This window comes from Alosa alosa, chromosome 7 (genome assembly GCF_017589495.1).
Source record: "Alosa alosa isolate M-15738 ecotype Scorff River chromosome 7, AALO_Geno_1.1, whole genome shotgun sequence".
NCBI lineage: Eukaryota > Metazoa > Chordata > Actinopteri > Clupeiformes > Clupeidae > Alosa > Alosa alosa.
Genome location: NC_063195.1, coordinates 16,174,680 through 16,192,100, shown reverse-complemented (window position 1 = coordinate 16,192,100; position 17,421 = coordinate 16,174,680). Strand labels below are relative to the sequence as shown.

At 41.9% G+C, this 17,421-nt stretch overlaps 1 protein-coding gene across 4 annotated transcripts in view; it reads right to left on the bottom strand.

Annotated features, from left to right (window-relative positions):
- The window catches only part of lpar2b (lysophosphatidic acid receptor 2b), a 38,311-nt gene extending 23,329 nt beyond the window's left edge, over window positions 1-14,982 (bottom strand). For 3 of the 4 annotated variants that reach the window (XM_048249472.1, XM_048249473.1, XM_048249470.1), the window contains exon 1: window positions 14,777-14,982. The gene's annotated coding sequence lies outside the window, so the exon portion shown is untranslated. Of the gene's footprint in view, window positions 1-2,526; window positions 2,594-14,776 lie in introns of those variants that run through there. The other variant, XM_048249471.1, reaches the window with a different exon arrangement.
- Window positions 14,983-17,421: the final 2,439 nt, after the last annotated feature.

Here is a 17,421-nt window from a genome sequence, read left to right as displayed (position 1 = left end):
AATGTCCCAAATTGACCCGCGTGGTTGGTTATCAGCATTCCTAAAACAAGTAATTCAAGACATCACAATGACTGAACAACAACTGAACAGTAGCCACGTTTACATGGACGTTTTTATTTCAATCCGATTTAAAATTGAATCAGATCAGACTGAATCTGATCGGTTGACGTGTTTACATGAGGCAAATGGGGCTAATGACTGCTCTGCTCAGCACAGTGGCCACGGTGAGTGCAAGATGTCAATGTTGAGGTGCCAACCATACTGTGCGGAATTCTCTTAAGGGCCGATAACCATAAAGATAACGGCAACTATAACAATATGAGCTTCCACACTGAAAATCTTTCCTCATGTTGATGAATGTGATGTCTAAAACTTGATGGATTCTGATATATGAAACCATCTTCTGAAACATATGACTTCACAGAACTGGAGGCTCATTTGTGGACTAAACTGGACTGACCTTAAAAGCTTGTGGTCAGTGTTTGTATTTCACCGACAGCAAATCAAGCCCATTTAGAGTGAGGTACCCAATTTGCGGACAGTTTTCATCTGGAAAAGACATCTGGGATGTTTGGATGGTAGGCCAAGTCATGTTGAACAACACATGCTAGCTTGGCAGTATTCTTTGTTCATTGTTCAGACATCAAACCGATTGCAGACAAAATAAGCATTCACTCATCTATCAACAAAGCTGCCTGTGTGGTGAACAAGTGCAGACCAATGACTGTATGGAGATGCTTGCCTAAAGAGTGCATAGAGAAGCTTTTACCACACAGAACTCTGGTGGTATGGAGGCCAGTGTTGTCACGGAAACCACTGTGCATTGTGGTCAGTGTTGCCAAATGCACCTACTATACCACACTGTTCTTTCCACTGTTCTTAAATTTCTGTTCTTGGCCAAGTAGCATGTGTAAAACCTGCACACAAGCACACGCAAACACACACTGTAACGTCCTGGCTCGAGGACGAGACAAAAGCAAGGGTACACGACACACTGCAGAGAAGATTAACAACAATTTATTGAGAGCGTTTAACATAACCAACCCAAAAATAATTAGAAAAACCCTGAATATGTCAGTAGAGTCAGTGGTGTAGGCAAATGTATGGATGCACTGAGTAAATGTTGTGGTGCAAAATAATTTAAAGAAAAGAAATACCAAAACCTAACAAAACGCAGACTCCGGTCTGCTGCTGCCACCAACAACCCTACGCCCGCTCTCTAACCCACAATGCATCAGGATGCCTTTTAAAGACACCCTAGACACCAGGTGTCCTAACAATCAAATAATCAATTAGAGGTGCAGATGAGCAGGCCAAGCTGACGAGGATGCCATGTACTCGACACACACACACACACACACACACACACACACACAGGTGCTCAAACTTGCAAACAACAAGAAAGGTACACATACACGCAGACAGAATCACATTTTTACCTGAAAAGAGACGAACACGCTGAGGACATGGAAAAACACACACACACAGAATCTACCAAGAGATCAGCTTAGGCCTAGATGATCACCTGCAACCTAATTATACACCACTCCAGAAAACCCAACTAAGACTGAACTATCCAAAACACACACACAGTTAGGATAGGATACCAAACTGGTACTTTTAATGGCAGTGGCCAAATTACATCGGTACTACAGAATATACCAATTCATGTCATATTAATTGAAAAACCACTGCAGATGTACATTTTACCTTCTTGGCACCGTTGCAAAACAAATAAATACATGCAAGCAAGCAAGCAAGCAAGCACGCAAACAAACAAACAAACAAACAAACAAACAGTACAGCTAGGCAAGTTTCCCCTGCTTGGTCAGAAATAACTATGGTGGATTGCTGTGGAATGACACATTAAATAATGAATAAACATGTTTGTGTTTTAATATTCACGTGTACTGTAGGTTATAGTTTAGGCGACGGGGCCTGATGCGGAGTTTTGTTGTATGTGTGAGCAGAGAGACACGTGCGGAGACTGCGGTTGGCTTCTTTGACGTGATCAGCCCGTGATCGCCTTATTCTGCGTTCTGTCTGAGCTTCAGCTGTTAGAGAGGTAGAGGGCTGACCACCAAGGGTGCATATCCCAAAACCATAGTTGCTAACTAAGCACACTAATGCAATTTCCCACTGCCAACCAAGTTGCTAACAGGTTAGCAACTATGGTTTTGGGAAAAGCGCCCCCAGATCAATAAATGGAAATGTGGGTTAGCAGTGGTGCTTTAGTTTGACAGTGCTGGCTGATATTAGTCTATTAGTCTTTTTTGTCATGACATTATTGTAACCCTGCATTTGGATGACACCAGGTGAAAACAAGCCAGAACACAGAACAGAAGAACAGCTGCACCATCATCCCTTTAGTCAACAGCCACCCACTACCGATCCAGTCACCAACCACCCACTACTGATCCAGTCACTACCAATTCCAGTCACCAACAACCCACTACCGATTCAGTCACCAACAACCCACTACCGATCCAGTCACCAACCACCCACTACCGATTCAGAGTAAAATACCGGAAAAAAGTACTGTTGGGTACCGGTACTGAACATCAGGCACCGATTCCAGCATCGATATCGGTACCCAAGGTAACCAACCCTACACATCGTCCTGTGCAGCGAGACCTGTGCCAACAATCAGGCAACATTAACAGATTAGGTGACAGTCGTGTTGACTCTGCAAACATATTACAGACATCATGTTTTCTGCAATCAGACATTATGTCTCCTCCCTGGTTTGTTTAAAACAGCATTTAGCGCTTCAAAACAACAAGCATAACTGTTGCCGTGTTCATAAACAGCAATTAGCTCCATAATACAAAACACCCACAATCCCTAGCATCTCTTACAGTCCCCACTCCAGATTTGGACTTGTGCTATGCCTACCTATAGAGGTTAAGTAAATGTTGATAGACTGACTGAAAATACAGTCTGTCAAATTTATTTTCAAATGTTCTAGTCTACTTTTAATTCTTTATTTCACATAATTTTTATTCCAAGTCCCCGTAATTTCTCTCCAGAGCATAGCCTATATGTGACTGACTATTTTCCGATCTTGGGAATGCCCTCAGGTAAGTCAAGCACCACACCTTTACGTCATAACCACAGTTAGGCATTAAAAAATATTCCTGACCAATCACCTGGACCTGGTCAGTAATCAGGTCAGTTCAATGCCACAGCGACCTGCCCATGAGGCATTACACTCCATTGGTGGGTACGTTCAGCAGCCAATTCGGGTTCGGCCTGGAGGTGGGTCCTCAGCACGAGCATTGTGACGTCACCCGAATGTGATTCCACACAGGAGTGTGTGCCACTGTGGCCTTGGCAATGAGACAATTCCCAGAGCGGACACTAGTGCAACCGGAACAGTGTCTCGCTCTCTCCCTTGCGGGTGCAACAGTAATGTGACAGTCACCAGAACATGGTTAATGCTAAGAGTAATGTTAGTTAAAACTAAATCTACAATGGTGTGACATGCTTTGGCTTTAGTTTACACAAAAACAGCCTATTTATGGGTTTCATCAGGTCCCTTTCCACAGTACAATACTTTAGTGTTGATCCAATATTTGAGATCTTGGCAACAAATGCACATGAAGATATTACGAATAAAACAAGGCATGATTGCATTTTTTGGTAATGTCTATAGGACTAAAATGGCACGTGGGGTAGCCATAGGAACATGAAGATCAACATGGGAATAGCTCAGTTTATAGTCCTTTCAACACAGGAATAGCTCTGTTTATGGTCATTTAAAAACAACATGTGAATAACTCAGTTTATAGTCATTTTGTGTATAATGTGATAATAATAATAATAATAATAATAATAATAATAATGGCTATAGACTTCAGTACACTGGCATCCAGTCAGTTACTGGGGTGGTGGGGGGGGTATTGATATAAGCCATGCGTGCGTGTGTGCGTGTGTGTGTATATTGCAAGAAAAAAAAATTATGTATGATGTATTGTTTTACTAAATTGTGCAATATTTTACAAAATTGTGGGCCCGTTTACTAAATTCTGTCAAATGAATGCTACAATACTATGAATACACTACGAAACGCTATGAATATACTACATTTGTGGTGTTTTTTCCTTGTTTCAGTAACACATTTATATATTTCTATACGTTTTATAAGTCTCAGGACTACTGCATTTATTAATAGGTATGGAAAGGTGTGACATTTATTGTAAGCTGAACTGTTAGACAGGGGGTGAAGAATGAGACAGACTAAATGTTAAAGTAGGGGAGTTATAAACAGACTACATGTTAAAGCAAAGGAGTTAAAGGTGTGAATCAACAGGAAAGGCAAAGGACCATAACCATTTATGACCAAGGAAAAGGGAAGTAGACCACGTATGGCCCAGAAGGGAAAGCACCGACCCTTCACAGGCCAGACATGAACTATGTAGGAGCCATTCCACCAGCCATGATCAGAATGTCATTAGGAACATTCCATAAGATTGTAAAGTACTGTAAAACCCAAACCACACAATAATAAGACATAAACACATTTTTTATATGTAAACAGGTAAAGGTTTCCACCATTATAATAGGCTCAGCTCAATTTTGATGGGCTGAGCGGCGTTCCGGTGATTTGTCATGGATTTGCACAAGTTGATTCTCAATAATACGGAACAAAATGCATTCCGTATCAGTTCAATACGGAACACATCTTTTTCCTTTCAAATACAGGACGATTCCATATTTTACGGAACAGTTGGCAACCCTAACCATGACACAAACTTTTCCAGCCATTCACCTAGATGCACGTTCAGAGTTACAGTTGCACGGGGGGGAGGGGTGCGCCAACTCCGTTTTGTTTGAACATTAACAGAAGTGATGTTACCCAGCATTGCTTAGAGCAGCTGTAAATTGTGTTCTAAAATGATCTGAAATTAACTTCTACATGGATTTAGGCTCAGGTAACCAGATGTTTTAAGTTATATGAATAATATTTTAACCATTCTTTGAAATATTATTTGGTAAGGCAAATATCTTGAGACTTTCCAGGCATCACATTACTGACGTATCTACGTTAGCCGATTTTTTTTAAATGTGTTATGATGCGTGTGAAACAAACGCTGAGGTACCGTTGTAGCTTTGCGCATTAACGTCATGTCAGCGTAGACCAAGTGATGCCTACAACAACTAGGGAAACACTTAGTGCCACGTAACCAACATAAATCAGGCAACAAATGCATACGAAAGTGGTGGCGAAATAATGGAGAAACAGCAGAAGGAATCATATGGAAAAATGTTTTTCAAAAAAACTTCTTGCACAAAATAAATTCAAGCACTTTCAGAGACCTGTATCTATGTCTATTTTTAAAAACTTTCCAGGGCCTTGAATTCCTCCACCCGATTCACAAACGGATCTGTGGGAACCCAGAGGGTAGCCTACTGCTACAAAGAAAACTCCCTTTTGACACAAAACCTCACAAAAAGGGGAGGGGGTGAGGTGCAGAGGCAGTAGGAGTCTTCTTTTGATTGGAAAAACCCATAGCTCCCTTTCAACTGTAGACCCTTTACGGATAACTGGTCTAACCCACTTCCACTGGATTATGCTAAACTAGGCTAACAGTCTCAGACTGGGTTATTGCACACACTTATGCTAAGCTAGGCTAACAGTCTCAGACTGGGTTAAAGCACACACAGAGAAGATAAGGGCGTGTATCCTTTCATCTAACCCTGGGGTAGACAGACAACATATAACCTTATTTTCCCCCAAAAGTTGGTGCGCCCCTTTAAAAGCCGACCAGCCCTTGCACTTATAACTGCAACAAACACAGCAAGGAAACATGATCGGTATGCACTCTACTGCTTAACAAGACCAAAAGCGACATGCTGCGTTTTTTTTTGATGCGTCTGCATGGAAGACCTTGACAAATAAAGGCACTGTGCTAGTCCTGACATGTTTTGACCTACTTGTGAGAGTCAACAGCACAGGGCGCTTCTCAGGCCTTCAACACGTCAGAGCTTGCCAAAGAAAGAAAAAAAGAGCAGCTTGTAACCAACTTCATCCAACTGCCTCAGTTCAGAGAAGATGTAGACACATGAGGCTCAAGCAACATCAACTGCATATAAGGATGTGGATAATATACCATCTTTTCACAGACACAGTCATTTACACTATTAAGCCTTTCCAAATCAGACCAAGATTTGAGGTGTGATTAGTGTTTTTTATATTTTTTTCATTCCTGCCAGATTGAAAGATTTGATTTCTGAGAAGCTGAGAGGAAACACTGTTTCTATATCTGTGCTTCAATAACTGAAAGCTGGGGCACTTACGGCTCCCACACACAGTTGCATTCCATCAACGCAACGCATGCCAGTGGGTGTTCCCGACGATAGCTATGCAAATGACTTGAAGTATAACCATAATTTGACTGACTGGTGCCTTCTGTTGTTGTTCGTCAGTGCAGCAAAAGTTGAACTTTTCAGCGCATGTGACAGGAGCACCGGGACGCAACGGACCCACAATTCAGTTCGGCAACGGATGACGTAAGCCCATTTAAAGTGGACGGGATGCGTCTCCAGCACTGCAACACACGCTGCTGTGTGTGGGAGCCGTAAGGCTATGCAGCACTGGGGTGTCCGTCTGTCTGTCTACTGAAACTTGGACAGCTGTGTACATGCTTGTCTAGTCCATGCAAGTGTTGAAAGTGTGAAAGTTGTGTGTGTGTGTGTGTGTTGGGTTCTAACAAAGACAAGAAAAAAAAACTTTTTGTGGTGGTCAGTGTTGATTGTGATGGTGCGACACAAATACACCGTGTTCCAAATTATTATGCAAATAGAATTTAAGTGGTCATACAAACATTTTTTTTGTTTTGTTTTTCAATTAAACTCATGGATGGTATTGTGTGTCAGGGCTCTTTGGATCATTGAAATCAATCTCAGACACCTGTGATAATTAGTTTACCTGGTGAAAATCAAAGGAAAACAACTTAAGAAGGATGTTCCACATTATCAAGCATGCCACAGGTTTCAACCAATATGAGGAAGAAAAAGGTTCTCGGCTGCTGAAAGGCGTGAAATTGTGCACTACCTTGGATAAGGTATGAAAACCTTGGATATGGTATGAAAATATTGGATATGGTATGAAAGTATGAAAATATTGGATAAGGTATGAAAATATTGGATATGGTAAGGTATGAACATATTGGATAAGGTATGAAAATATTGGATATTTCCCAAAAACTTATGCATGATCATCGTACTATGAAAAAATTTGTATTTTTGGGTTCGTGCAGAGAAAGGCATAATAAGGAAGGTTTCTGCCAAACAAATTCATAGGATTAAGAGAGCAGCTGCTGCAAAGCAGCAAACAGGTATTTGAAGCCGCTGGTGCCTCTGGAGTCCCGCAAACCTCAAGGTGTAGGATCCTCAAGAAGTTTGCAAGTGTGCATAAACCTACTATTCGGCCACCCCTAAATAAAACTCACGAGCAGAAATGGTTGCAGCGGGCTCAGGAATTCAAACAGTTTGGTTTACAGATGAGTGCCGTGCAACCCTACATGGTCCAGATGGATGGAGTAATGGATGGTTGGTGAATGGCCACCATGTCCCAACAAGGCTGAGACGTCAGCAAGGAGGTGGTGGAGTCATGTTTGGGCCAGAATCATGGGGAGAGAGCTGGTAGGCCCCTTTAGGGTCCCTGACGGTGTGTGTGTGTGTGTGTGTGTGTGTGTGTGTGTGTGTGTGTGTGTGTGTGTGTGTGTGTGTGTGTGTGTATGTATGTATGTATGTACACATACATACACACTTTCTTCCGTGGTACAAAAAAGAAGAACCGTGCCTTCCGTAGCAAAATCATCTTTATGCATGACAACGCACCATCTCATGCTGCAAAGAATGCTATGGCCATAAAAGGAGAGAGACTCATGGTATGGCCCCCCCATCTTCCCCTGACCCTGACCTGGAGCATCATCAAGCAAAAGATCTATGAGAGTGGGAGGCAGTTCACATCCAAGCAGCAGCTCTGGGAGGCTATTCTGACATCCTGCAAAGACATTAAGCAGAAACTCTCCAAGAACTCACAAGTTCAATAGATGCAAGAATTGTGAAGGTAATATCAATGAAGGGGTCCTATGTTAACATGTAACTTGGCCTGTTAAGATGTTTTTCATTGAAATAACTTTTTGATTTAATTTATGACCTCCTAATGCTGCAAATTCAACAAATGACCATTTTTAGTTCTTTACAATCTATAAAATGTCTTGAAACTCTGTTGTGCATAATAATTTGGAACAGTGCATTTTGAGTTTTTTTATTTTTGAAACAAATACTGTTATCATTGAGATGTTTGTTCAATAAAATTTGACTGATACTCTGTCATTTACATCAACTATTTAGGAATATCTGAGAAAAATGTAATTTGCATAATAATTTGGAACGCAGTGTAGGTCAATGTTTAGGAAACTGAAGTGACATTGTTTGTGTGTGTGTGTGTGTGTATGGGCATGTACATAACTCAGTGTAGCTTGCATGTCTGTGTGAGTGTATGTTTGTGTGTGTGAACATCTTATAGTAGAGGAAACTGAGCTATAAAATAAGACATATCTGGATCTGTTGGCATTATTCCACTAAAGACCAGGCTTCAGCACCAGTCAAAAGCCACAGAGATAGCCAACCCAGAACCAACACTTCCCATGGGGGTATTCCATGTACGTGGTTTAGGCATTAGCCTAAGGGGGTATTCCATGTACGTGGTTTAATGACAAACCTGGGTAAGTTAACTCAAAGTAAGTGGTAACCCTCCTACAACAAGAGCCCTATGGCATTGTTTTTTTTTTTTTTTAAGAGAATGAAGCCATAGCCTACAGCTCTTATATTAAGAGGTTTACCACTTACTCAAAGTTAACTTACCCAGTTGTCACAAAACAACGTACTTAGAAACCAAAACAAAGTCTAAGGCTTTTCTCCAGACACTGGATTTGTACCCAGTGTACTCACTACCCCATAGTGGTAATGAGCCGTGAGTCTGCATAGATATAGAAGTCGAGCAGGGTACGAATGTTTGTGGGATAGCATGACTTTCACACAGAGAGAAGCCACACATGCACGCACACACATGCATGCACCCACCAACGCACGCACACACTACAATCTGCTGAGGAAGTAGGTCAATAGGCTCACTGAATGCTTACATGCATGCATTTAAGATTGTTTAGAGTGAGGTTAGTCTGTGTGTGTCTCTGTGTGTGTCTGTACACGTGCAAGGTTGGACGAACCGGACTGAATCAGTAAGCACCAGTTACAGTTCAACCCTGTCATTATGGCAGCAGACACACCCACCCATGACGGCCCTGCCTGCCTCTACTTCCCTCAGCCCCAGGTCGGCTGGCTAGCTGTTGCTGTGTCATATATAAACAGACTCCTCAGGAATTTCAGCCAACACTAACTTCTGCACACAGTCATTAGACAAGTCGGATTTCTTGCGCATCAACACTGTCCACAAATAACACCCTCCTCCAGTGGGGGGGAAAAGAATTCTCAATATAAATTTTCCAAAATCTCAAATTTCAGTGACGGCTGGTGTGTTCCAGGGGCCTTCACAAGCACTGGATACAGAGTTTCTTCAGTTTCCTTCACGAGTCCTTGATACATCCCTGTTGCAGGGACTGGTATGCACAACAATCTCAACTTATATGTAGAGGCATGAAATCAGACAAACACAACACTGCCCTACAAAGTATAAGTAAGTATATACTCTTTTGATCCCGTGAGGGAAATTTGGTCTCTGCATTTATCCCAATTTGTGAATTAGTGAAACACACTCAGCACACAGTAAACACACAGTGAGGTGAAGCACACACTAATCCCAGCGCAGTGAGCTGCCTGCAACAACAGCGGAGCTCGGGGAGCAGTGATTGGTTAGGTGCCTTGCTCAAGGGCACTTCAGCCGTGCCGACTGGTTGGGGTTCGAACCGGCAACCCTCCGGTTACAAGTGTGCAGTATCAAAGTGCAGCATCTGCATTTTTTGTGAAATTCACCTGTTTACGCCACTATAAAATGCCATATCCTCCGATTAATCAATCAAATTCTGATCTACTGAAACGTTTCCTGAAGATATAGGGGTTTTCATAGATATTCCTAGATACCGCACATTTGCTTTGCAGGGCAGAACACATGGTTAGAGTTTGCAGTGGATGCGATACAGGCGGCACCACTACGGAAGGAGAGAGAATGACCCAATTAACCTTTGCGGCAGGAGGAGGGCGAAGGTCACGGAGAGCAGCGCGTGGACCAGGCCTTTAAAGGCACGTTTTACCGGCGGTCATGCTCAAAACACTTCCCGCAAATGCACGCGAATATGGCCATGATATTATGCTGGACGCCCCCTTCACATGGTTAGGATTACTTTACGTTAAGTTATCACTGTGGCGATTACATCCCCACTATAGGTTACCTTTTAGATGCTACCGCCGAGGACTGAGGTTTATAGCCTACTCTGGAGAACAAACATGAGCGCACATATCATAACCTTGACAAAACATGATAGAGGGGTTGTCCCGTATGCTTAGGAAAGATATTCCATCGAAAGCCTAACATCATTGTTTCTGTATCAAACAACGGGGTGCGAAGAACCAAAGAAATGCGCCTGTCCTTGCTTGTGGCAGTCGAGCGACCATTTCACCTCAGTTCATACATATTTTAAGGACTACGCCTAGCCTATACGTGCGGCATATGTCTTCATTTAAAGTTGTAAATAGACGTAGGCCTAGACTAATACTTCCACGTAATGTTTTGAAGGTAACTAAAACAGCCCCCAGCGCAAATCCAAAACATTTTGTTGATAAGGAACAGCCGCCTCCGTGACCTGGAAATTCCACAGTTTAGGCTACAACTTTTTTCAACAGGTTTCTAACATAGTCATAGCCAACATAGTAGGCTACTACTCGAACAGTAAAACTAGATGTACCGCATAGCGGTACAAAATATGACCGCCGCTCAGTCCTGTACATCCGTTCCGCGAAAATAAATCACACTTCAATTTGTCTCCATATTTTACTCCATCCCCCACTCTTGAAACTTTTGTGTATGCTTGTTTGGCATGCCTGAGTGTGTGTGTGTGCGGCTGCACAGAAAGTACCCTACTGGTGCTGAAAAGGTGAATAGATTGTAGAATAGCCAAAGAAGATGTAGAATTGTTATAAAACCTTTAAAATCTCTAAACAATCACAAGTAGGGCAGTTCATCACAGTTCATCCATTGCAACTGGATTGATGAAAGGTCACTTACACCTGTAGGCTACATTGTATTTGGGAAAAGCAAAAGGTATCAGCATAATGTTATTTATTTATTTATTTTTTTTATGTATTTATAAACAAAAACATCTCTGTCAGTTCCATGCCGTTTTCAACAGCTATCAAAACAAAGGTCATTTTTGGATGGATGGATTTTTTGTGAATGTTTCTTCTTCTACATAAGATTTTAGTCATCTTTAGTTCATGTAATACTTTATTGTCAATGCACAAATTAAGTAACAGTAGTCTGAAACGTTATTGTTAATGCACAAATTAAGTAACAGTAGCCTAGTCTGAAACGAAGTGCTGTTTTACATCTAACCAGTGGTGCAAATAACTGACATGTCCAAATGGGCCTTGATGAAATGCGTCGCTAGACTGTTCATACACATTTTAACGGGCCAACGTTGAAGAGCTTTTGTCCGTTATTGTTAGTGCAAATATAGGCTGATTCATGTTCCCTTGCATTGTTTAACTGAGGTCCATGGCTAGTCTGGCTTTCATCAGACCAAGCTCAATCTTTTAAGAAATCAAAAAATAAATAGCGGGCAGATCAGGCTGGGTTCACCCAGCCTAGTCCATAGGCACCGATATTGTTTAATTTTCGATTGAGATATACACGCTCTGGCTATTCTAAATGCAAAAATGCATCAGGGAGTTATGACAAAACGGTAACTAACAAACTAGATCCTAATAGAAAGTTGTTAGCTTCCCTAAGCTACAGGTAGGATTATAAGGTAGGCCTATTGACAACATAAATTGTCAATAGGCTATGCTGGCGACACAAATAAAATCTCCTTTGGAAACCAATGGCTTCGCCTTACAGTATCAAGCGGACTTAAACTGTCATATCGTGGGCTAAAAAGTTGTAATAACATTCACGCAGCTCCATGAGTCAATGAAAGCATAAAATGAAGTAGCCACTTCTAAATGGGACCTACTACACAGTAGCTTAAGGTGTTTTGCTAAAACAGCCATAATGAAATGAAGGTGTCATTGTTTGGATACTTCACACACACGCGTCGCTTTTTAATTTCACAGACTACAACTACCAAGCTGTAATCAAAGCACATCGATTCCCCCTCTCACACCCTGCACGCACTTAAAACAAAATAAACAGGCGTCTCAGTCTCACGCATGTATAGGCAAAACTGCATCAGACCGGGTGTAACGTTGGTAAATCTTCCATTGCACAGAATGATTTTGTAGCACGTGCAATAAATGACAGTCGAAGATACAAACAGTGCTGCTATACATTTGCTTGGTATAACCGCATTTATAGTTTTCTACAAATGCAATAAATCAAATGCCTCCATCACTCAACCAACGCTAACGGTAACATTACCTAGGTCCTTATTGATATTACAAGATTAACGTACCTGCAGTACAAACCAAGCATGTCCGATAAACATCCTCAGATTTATTTCCGCTTCAAGAAGAAATGGGAATTACACTTCATGTGAACATCGCCCTATCCTTATTAGATGTTAAGCTGCGGTAAATTACAGTCCTTGTATGAAGCGTCCATTGTTTTTCCAACCCCTTTTAACTTCCAACAAAATTACGCCTCACTGCAACGATCGCCATCTAGTGGACAAACGACTACTTCTCGCCAATACTGAAAATGCAGCCATGATGATGATGATGAATATTTATTTTGGCTTTCTTTTAATCCTACTGATTTTCATTTTTTTACCGGAGGGGGGCAAATCACAAATGAGTGATTATGAGCCAGGTTTATGTGGGCCCTTGAGACCAACATACCATAAAAGATTCACAGAGAACTGTGTCTGCCCTACCCTCCTTTCGGGGGGTCCAGTCCAGCGGGGGGGCTGCAGATGAAAACGAAAAATGACGGTTCCATGCTATCCATATGGGGGTACATGCTCACCAAGTTTTGTGTACCCCGGTCTTTCAGTGTCCCGGGAATCCTTGTTGGTGTACGTCACTAAATGTACACATAAATTATTTTATTGTAAGGCCCCCCATGAACGAAAGTACACAAAACTTGGCATGCATTCAGAGGGTGTCATAATGATCCTACACTTTTAATTTTGTGCAGTTTTGACCTTGTCAGCCAGAGATATTGAGATGAAAACACCTAATTTTATGCTTTTTAATTTTTAACTAGGTGGCGCTATACATGAAATAAGTGGTAATGGGATGGGTTGACATGCCCCCTTAAGACCAACATACAAAAAAAGGTGGACCTCCTAGGCCCTACGGTTCTCGAGATATTCACAGAAAACTGTCTCCGGCCACCTACAGGCCAGTTGGTGTATAGTAACATAAATTAATTTATTGTGTGGCCCCCATGAACGGAATTCCACAAAACTTGGCGTGCATACAGAGGGTGTCATAATGATCCTACACTTCCAATTTCGTGCAGTTTTGACTATGTTAGGTCACAGATACCTTCAATTACACCACCTCATTTTTTACTTTTTGTGTTTAACTAGGTGGCGCTATACATGAAATGAGTGGTTATGGAATGCGTTGACATGGCCCCTTGAGATCAACATACAAAAAAATAATGGTCCTCCTAAACCTTACGGTTCTCGAGATATTCACAGAAAACTGTGTCTGCCCTACCCTCCTTTCGGGGGTGCAGTCCAGCGTGGGGGCTACAGATCAAAACGAAAAACGATGGTTCCATGCTATCCATATGGGGTTACATGCCCACCAAGTTTTGTCTACCCCGGTCTTTCAGTGTCCCAGGAATCATTGACGGAAATTTGGACATGCGAAAAAAAAAAAAAAAAAAAAAAAAAAAAAAAAAAAAAAAAAAAAAAAAAAAAAAAAAAAAATCTGACTAAACCTATATGACCGCCGCTTCGCTGCGCGGCGGTCATAATAACTTGCATGTATATGAAAATAACATTAACTAATGGAAAAAGGATAGGCCTATACATTTATCATCCATGAGTTTTCATCTAAACTGTAGACGTTTCCGTGTGCCTTTATCAGTCATACTAGACATTCGATGGAAGTTTCTGCGTGTAACGTTAGTGTTTCGAAGTAGGCGTAAAACACACGAACTTAAACCTTTCTCTCTCCAGACCGGTCTGTGTTGTTTATTAGGCCACACGCAAAGCACGGGGATTCCTTTTCTGCGTACACACGTAGACGTTGTACGGTCAAATACACAGTCCTCCTTATCACCTATGAGTGCCGTGGCACGCCAGAAATGTACACGGACATGCTTTCGGAAACTGAACAAGCCGCCAAAGCCAATTCTGAAAAGGACCTGGTACTGTAGCCTACTCAGGGTCTTTGAAACAAGTAACTTACTTTCCCAAACAACACAACGGTACTTTACCCAAAACTTCTGCGGCGTTTAAAACTTCAAATGACAGAGTCACTTGTAAAAACAGTTGAGGGAGGAAACAAGCGACTTGCAGATTTCAAGGAAGCGCTCACGGCGTTTTCACTCGTATGCCAACGCCACACAGACTATCTACTATTCACAGGTCGAGGGAAGTTGAGCAATATTAGCGAGAAATCCTTGTTCCCTTACCTTTGAATTATTTCCTCTTTTCATACGGCTGCATAACTTATCCACTTTCCAAAATCTCCCGGTTCCTTTAATAAAACAAAAAAAAGGTCACACCTGGGCACCGACAAAACTGGCAGTACCAAAGTCCCTTTGTGAAGTTTTGAGTGACTGTCGTGTTGTCCTTCACCTGGGTTGGCTAATCCCCGAGCGCCTGAAGAGAGGGTGCGGCACCGCTGAAACGCGCAGCGTAATTGAAAGGTTTGTTATGCGATACACCAACCTGGGCTCGGAGGTCCAGCCTCTGTGGCGACATGATTGGTCTAAATACTAGTCTTTTAATTTGACTGATGTGTCTGAAAAAAAATATCCTCCAATGGTTTTTTTTTTACAATCGATAATTAATGACAGTTTAGGCATGGGAAATCTACGTGAAACTGTCACAGACAGAGGTACGCCATGATTCAGTCAACAATCCACATTGTAAATCCCTTCGCCGCGTGAATACTAAATCATTAGGACCAAACTGATCTTTCTCTAGGTAGAGTCAGGGATTCAAACTTTCGAAAATTAAAAAAAAAATAACTTTTTCTACCAGTGTGATACAAATCACAATCAAATTCATTCTCTCATGTTGCGTCTCTCTCTATCACTGACACACACACACACACACACATGTAAATGTCATGTAATCAGATTTATAGGCCAAGTATACTTTGTATGAGGAATTTGGTCTCTGCATTTATCCCATCCGTGAAACACACAGAGCACACAGTGAAGTGAAGCACACACCAAGAGCAGTGAGCTGCCTTGCTACAGAGGTGCTTGGGGAGCAGTGAGGGTTAAGGTGCCTTGCTCAAGGACACTTCAGCCGTGGATGTGGGCATGGGAGTGCGGTGCTCACATTTTTACTGGTCGGGGATCAAACTGGCAACCCTTCAGTTTTAAGCCCGAAACCCTAACAAGTAGGCCACGGCTGCCTCTACACACACACACACACACACACACACACACACACACACACACACACACACACACACACACACACTCAGAGAGAGAGTGAGAGAGAGAGAGAGAGAGAGAGAGAGAGAGAGAGAGAGAGATAGAAAGCCTACTGCACAAACAGTGGGTGCCTGTGGGGACAGACACCCATATACATTCGACACCCAAGTCATTCATCATCAGTTGGGTTGTCCAAAGACACAACAGTGATGACAGAGCCCCACATATCACAGTTCACCCATGCCATGAGAGGAATCTACACAGTGAGAGATAAGATTATTGATCTTGCCCTATAAAATCCGTCCGAGTGATACAAATTATTAAATGGTGTTCTGATGTTAAAACCAGGCTCTCACATGGAAACAGGAGAGCCAAACGGCAACTAATTAAATCATAGAAGGAAGGAAAATCAACGTGAAACTGTCACAGACAGAGGTGCGCCATGATTCAGTCAACAATCTACAATTCATTCAATTGTGAATCCAAAAGCCAGCTGCCATATTCAATATCGGTATAGATATAGGGTGCCATTGTATTGTTTAAACATTCACTCTGATGCTGGTTAATTAGCTACATTTCTCTTTATCTGAAAATGGTTTACAAATGAACTTTGGTTTTGTCTTCGGATTTATTTTTTTGTTTTATTTTGAATATGACTCACTCTAGTCTCAACAGCAGGTTTACTTTCTCCAAACACATTTCTAAACTTCTCTAGCTTTCTCTCTCCATTCCTTACAACATTCCTTTACAACAATGGGTTATAGGCTACCCCAAGCATCTACATTTTCTTATTAGAATGTTTTGTCAAGTGTAAGCTTGTAATTACAAGTAGCCTAATAATAGGCCACACTTCAGTCATTTTTGGCACTAGATAATCTGATTGAATTCAGTTGTTGTAACCCCAGTGTCGATTAATGTCTCTTAAACTCTTAAACTACCGTGATCAATTTAAATTCCCGCAACAGCAATGCATTTGTGACCCCCCTTAGAAAAACGCAAGGCCTGTCTGTGAATTGGCGTCTGCCCCCGGGACAGCTAACAGACAATGGACACCAGGGCTGCATGCAAAGACCTAAAGGACAACGACACACACCCACGGGGGACCCAGTTCAAATCTGATGCGTGATTGGTCAATTCCCAATCCCACCCAATCTTGTTCTCTCCCACATTTACATTTAATGATGTTTTCTAAACAAAGTTCGGGAGGAGCCCTTAGGGATGATTGACAGCCATTAACTCACCTGTCTTCTACCGCCAGGATATTTAAGCCGGCCTCCTTATCCATACGTCACACACTATAACACTTTTACCCAAAGCGACTCTCAATTATATTACAAGGGCCCTTGTCCCTGGAGCAACTTAGAGGTTAAGTTCCCTTGCTCAAGGGCAAAACGGGGGAAGGCTAGGCCACAACTTTCCAGGCTATGTGTGTGAGAGAGAGAATGAGTTTACACTCCAAACAGATACACACGTATTGTGTGTGTGTGTGTGTGTGTGTGTGTGTGTGTGTGTGCGTACATGTGAATGTTTAGACTCTAAACTCGCAAATCAAAAACTGCAACAGCAATTTGTGAATCACAATGACATTAACAAAATCCCAATGACATTAACAATCACCTCTTTCTGAGCGCAAGTGTTTGATAGTTTTACTGTCTTGTGTGTCTTCC